A 6,035-nucleotide genomic window follows, 5' to 3' on the forward strand; every position below is an offset into this window, starting at 1 on the left:
CCGGAGGGAGCAGGGAGCCGGGAGCAGGGAGGCGGGAGAGAGCCCGAGGGGTTGCCGGGGCTTCCGTGGCTGAGCGAGAGGAACTTCAAGGACAGAGGCAAGGCTGGCCTCCCGCAGACCCCCCTGGCCCTGGGGCCCAAGAGAGAAGTCGAGCCCTGGGGGGCCAGGTTTGTATCCCGATGGCCCCTGAGCACCCCCGCTCTTGCGGTTCCGACCCCCAACCCTGGGCTGCTGTGTGACCCATGAACCTGGTCTGATAAATCACTTCTCACAGCCTTGTCCCACCTCCGCCTGGGGCTGGGATATGCGCTCCCACATGAGCCATTAGCACCTCACAGACGACAGCCCCCCAGAGCAGGGCTGTGGAGGCCTTGGGAGCAGGTCATGGGGAGGAGAGCCAGGAAGCCCCCAGTGGATGCTCAGCCAGGGCGCTGGGGCCCTCTGACCCCGGCGCCCACGTGCCCAGGACAAGCTCTCAGGCCTGGGTGGCCGGGCCCTCCCTGCCTCCATCCTGCTGCTTTCCCGCAACGGCCCAGAATCCTCGTGTCCTTCCCCTGCAGCCAGGGCCCCCAGGGCCTGCACTGGGTGCCGGGACCCCAGCACTGCCTCGGCTCACCCTTGCAGCGAGAGGAGGCCGAGTCCTGGGACGGAGCAGGGGACCAGCCGAGCTGAGCAGGGAGCCACTTCACACATAACCAGGGAGGGGACACAGGCCGTATTATCCCAGATGTGTCAGCATCACGGTCCACTCTGGACGCATCAGACCAAACCAAACTCCCGGAGCCTGGAGGCCTCACCTGGGGTAACCTCCTTCCTGGACAGTGGGGCCCGCGGGGGGGCAGCGGCAAGAAGAAGGGAGAGGCGGGAGGGAGGAGGAAGGGGAGGGGATGGGGGCAGCAGGGGCTCGGAGCCACGGCACTGGCCGGTGTGATGCTGTGAGCCTAGAGGACCTTCCGTCTGGCTCCAGCCCTGACCTCCAGAGCAGTGGGGGCAGAGTGGAGGTGGGCGGGGTGTTGGACACAGGTTGACGAGCACACGAGGGTGAGGGACACTCAGGGTGATGACGAGCTCCCTAGGCATTTAAATGTTGTCCACTCAACACCTTGACCTGCAGACGAGGAAGCAAAACAGCAAGGCCAAGCCAGCCGACGGCAGCATTGAGCTTAGAGCTCACGTCGCCTTCGATCACCTCACCACTGCCCCAGGCCACCCCCACCCTGCCGTCCATCCTGAGGTGCTCTAGGCTGCTCCTGGCTCTCCAGAAGTTTCCAGGACAGTCTGCAATGGTCATTTTCCTTCTGGATGTGTTGACCCATCCCACCTGCCCTCACCCCCAGTCTTGGAGGGAGGGTCTCTGTTCACGCTGCGCTCAGGGTGCCCGTGCTGCTCTGGGGCCACAGGGTTCGGGAGAGAACGGGAAAACTCCCTCTGCAGTTCACCTAGAAAAGGAATGATGACAATAGCCAGGAAGGCTGAGAAAAAAGGCGTCAGTATGATTTCCTCGGAGGCAGTAACGGCTCTGACAGGGTGGCCGGGGCTCAGGAGTCAAACAGCCTAGAGTCCAGGGTCCCCCAGGAAACGAGGCGTCCAGCACAGGAGGGAGGTAAATTCCAGCAGGGAACGTGGGCTGCGTCCCTGAGCAAAGTAAAATCCAGGTGGATTTTATGTGCAGATGGGAGTCATAACATCACTAAAACAATGAAGAGAAAACACAGTGAATATATTTCTTTTTTTTTTTTTAAAGTAAGCTCCATGCCCAGCATGGAGCCCAACATAGGGCTGGAAACTCACGACCGTAAGTTCAAGACCTGAGCTGAGATCAAGAGTCAGATGCTGGGACGCCTGGGCGGCTCAGCTTGTTGAGCGTCTGCCTTCAGCTCAGGTCATGATCTCAGGGTCCTGGGATCAAATCCCTCATTGGGCTCCTTGCTCAGTGGGGAGCCTGTTTCTCCCTCTCCCACTCCCCCTGCTTGTGCTCTCTCTCTGACAAATAAATAAATAAAATCTTAAAAAAAAAGAAAGTCAGATGCTAACCGACTGAGGCTCCCAGGTGCCCCTTGCAAGTGAATGTATTTCTAGCATAAGGAACGGGAAGGCTTTTGTAAGCTGACCTAGAACCAAGAATCCACAAGGAAAAGACAGATTCAGTTAGATACATCATTTAAAATTCCAATTCAGAAAAATATATTTAAGGCCAAAACAGAAATGATATCCCTGAGAACAAAGTTAGCATGACCCACCAAGAGGCAGGTAAATGTCTATAACTCATGCTCTGGGAACCCCACTTCCAGGATTTCATCCTAAATCAAAGAGTCAGATGTAGATAAAGGTTTATATATAAAGATACTCATTCCAGCATTACTCTAAGAATCAAAGACATCATGGAATGTTCCCCAGTTTTAAATAAATTATGGCATGGTGTTGAGAGAGGAAGGTTGTGTTCTCCGAGATTAGCAATGACGTCGATCTAAGGCACAATGGTAGAGGGGAAATAGAAGGTAAAGTTGTATAATGTAATCCCAAGTTTTATTTAAAACAAACGAGTGCGTGTGTGAGTGTGTGGACATATGCACCAAAGCTGGACAGAGATGCTTGAAAGTCCCACTGGTATCCTCCCATGACAGGAGGACAGGGACCCGGTGATGCCCCACCCCATGTCCCGACGGGGCCCCACCACCCCGGAGCTGCGCAAACCCTCCCCGCAGTGCCCCCGAAGCCGTGTCCTCGCCGCTCGCTTTGACACTTTGCCGCTAGGACGTATTACAAATGGGACCCGTCAGCTGTCCGTCCTCTGTGGCTGGTCCCCAGGTTACCCTGCTTGGCTCATCGGTACTTTCTTTCCGTCACCGAGGAGCCTTGCAGATGGGTGGACTGCCACCTGTTACCTACAGGTGGCCTTGTGGGTCCAGTCTCGGGCCATTACAGATGAAGCGGCTAGGAGCACTGGGGAAGGAGTCTCTGCCTCCATTTCCGAGTCAGTCCAGGCGTGGAGCTGCTGGGTGGTGCGTCCGTCTCGAGTAGAAACTGCTCCACCAGCAGGTACGAGTGAGTGGTCCCGTGTCTGCGTCCACCCAGAACTGATTGTATTTTGGGTGCATTTGGGGAACGGATTTCTTTTCATAGAAGGCTACTCTGTGAAGCACTAACTGCTCTCGATTGGATGTATCATGAATTCGGACTTTGGTCTGCGGGGCTGGCTTGGGGCTGGGGCAGGAGAGGCCTTTGCAGGGCAGGTGGGGGCACGTGCCCCCCTGGAAGACCCTGGGCAGCAGAGCCAGTGAGACAAGGACTGGCTGGGATGGGGTGCCCGGCCGCATCAGGAGGGGGGCCAAATGCCAGGCCTCAGGGCATTTCCCCTGCCCTGTCTCATTCCCCTGCACCCCGTCCCCCAGCCCCCACCCCAGCCAGTGTCCCAGGCAGGCTGTGGGCCCCCGCCCCCGTGGAGGGCACCCCGTGGGGAATGAGTGAGAGAATGAACTGTGCTCTTGACCCGCTGCCCTTCCTTATTTCGTTTGTCTTCTGAGTTCCAGGGGTGGTGGAGGGGGCTGCTGGGAGGCGGGGAAGGAGCCAGAAGCTGGGAGGTTTCACAGCCAAGCAGCGGCTTGGCATCCCAGGAGGCTCCGGAGCCGAGCGGGTGGGGATGATGGGTTTACCAGGGACAGGCACATTCCTGCCCCTCGGGCTCCAGGCGGCTCAGGCTTGGGACGGGCTGCTGACCTCCGCTGCGGTGGGGCCACAGGGCACCCCCAGCCCCCCAGAGGGTGGCCTGCAGCTGTCCCGCCCTCTGAAGGAAGCGTGGCCGGTGCGCAGACCCGCGGAATCCGTGTCACCGGGCCACACGCCCAGGGGAGCTGCACTTCGGACGTTCTTTATCAACAAGAAACCCACACTTCAAAGTTCCCCAGACTCATTTTTCCAGGAACTCATTCTTTGGGAAGTGAGTTGTACCCAAACCAGTAGCCACTACTGTTTCCCTGCCCGGGGAGCTCTCTGCTTGTGAAGACTGTGCTCCCCAGATGGACCTCTGCGCTGGAGCGGGGGCGGGGGTCAGTGCTTGTGTGGGTGGCCACACAGTGCTTGTGGGGTGATGCGTGGGGCCCTTTCTGGGAGCGCATCCTGAGCGGTTTTGAGAGGCCTGAACTCACCTGAGTCTACACCTGTGCATCCGGCTGACAGGTGCTCCGGATCTGGGTCACCTAAAGGGCCAGCCTTGGGGGGACAGGATGCTGGGGCCCCTTTGTCCCCTGGAGAAAGCACCCAGAGCTCATCCCCAGCTGCCGGGCCACCTTCCCTCAACCACTCACCAGGTATGAGAAAGGAGGAGAGCTCGGCCAGTGGAAGGTGGGAGCCCCCATCCCCATGTAAGGGGATGCGGGGGTGGCCAGAGTCCAGCCTGGTTCCCCAAACACCCCCAAACCGCCAAACCAGGAGCCCCAGTGCCAGGGCTGGTTTTTCCATTAGCATTCCAGACAGTTGACGCTCGAGCAGGAAGCGGGGCTGCCAACACCAACAGCCAGGAGCTCCAGACTTGCTTTCTCCAGGCCAGCCAAGGGCCCCCCCCCATGTGGGGGGCGAGGGGCCAGTTCTCCCCCAGGAGAGCCCCATCCCCTGAGCTGCCCAGGGCAGGCCCACAGGCTGGACAGCTCTGACTGCCCCTTTCTCCCCCTGGCGGTGGAAACCGGGGTCTGGATGCCGAGTGGGGTCAGAGCGGTCTGTGGCCTGGGGAGCTCTTGTCCAGCGGTCCAGCCCCCTCCCTGCCCTGCGTCCATGTGTGTATTCCCTGGTCCCCATGGGGGCCTGTGCAGAGGGTCCCTCCGCTTCTGCCCCTGCCTCCTTCCTATTCTGGCCCCTCCCCCCCCATGCCCACGGCCACCAGGCAGAGTGGAGGCAGACAGTGTGCGCCCCATGGCGTGCCAGCCTGGGCAGCAGGCCACTGGCAGCCAGGAGCTGTCCAGACCACGGAGGTGGCCCTGGGGTGGGGGAGGCTCTGATGAATGGTGTGAGCAGGGGCCCACCTGTGTTGGGCAGGGAGGGAGGGGTGCCCGAGCTGACGGTGAGGCTGGGGCACCAGCTGGGGTCTCAGGGGGTCCTGATCCAGGCGAAGGGGACATGTGCCCCAAGCCCCTGAATGCAGTGTTTCTGAGGCGAGACACGAGGCCTCAGCTGGGGCTCTGGGGGAGGGGGTGCGGACCGCCAACCCCAGCCCCGCCCTGCATTGGCCTCACACAGACAGGCACAAGGAGAGGGCCAACTCCATGGCCAGCACCTCAATGCCATGTGCCCCCCACCCCACAAACCCCACCAGCCTCCGGCAGCCCCCCCTAGCAAGGCGGGTCTCGGCTGTGTGGGGTGACTGGGGAGGGTCTGTTCTGGGGACCGGGGACCTGGAGAGGGGAGTGGCCCACCTTTTCCTGGGGACGAAGCCTTGGTCCAGTAACCCACCCTGGGCGTGTGGAGACCCCAGATGGTGCCCATCCTCCTGTCGCTTCCTCCCTCCTCCTTACTGCTCATGGGAGTTCTCCAGGAATGGGGTCCTTTCGGGCTGACTCCCGCCCCCCTAGATCTGTCTTCTTTACCGAGGGAGACCCAGAGAGCTCAAGCTGGGCACCAGCCAGTTGTGTGACTGTGAGCCCCACCTCGTGTGTCCACAGGGCTGGGGACGGCAGCCGGGACGCCCACAGTGCGGCCTTCTCGGGAGGAGGGACTGCCCGTACCCCTGCTCCCCTGGGATTGACCTGGTCTCAAAGGTACTGAGGAACGTCACGGCGGGGCCTGCAGATCTGTGGGGGGACGGGGCTCAGGCATCGGTCCTGGCCACTGGGTGCGGACCCTCCCCTGCCACTCTGTGGGGCTCGGCAGGCAATGGGTGGGGGAGGTTCAGGCGGGAACAGAGGGGAGGCGGGAGGCTGGGATGGTAAACCAGAGCCCGCAAAGCCCTTCCTGGGGGGAGCGGGGGCCCTACAAAGTGAATTCAGAGCTGGCGGTCTATGCTTGCTTCCCCTGGAACTCAAGATCAAGTGAAAAACTGATATTTA

Source organism: Halichoerus grypus, chromosome 2, assembly GCF_964656455.1.
Source record: "Halichoerus grypus chromosome 2, mHalGry1.hap1.1, whole genome shotgun sequence".
NCBI lineage: Eukaryota > Metazoa > Chordata > Mammalia > Carnivora > Phocidae > Halichoerus > Halichoerus grypus.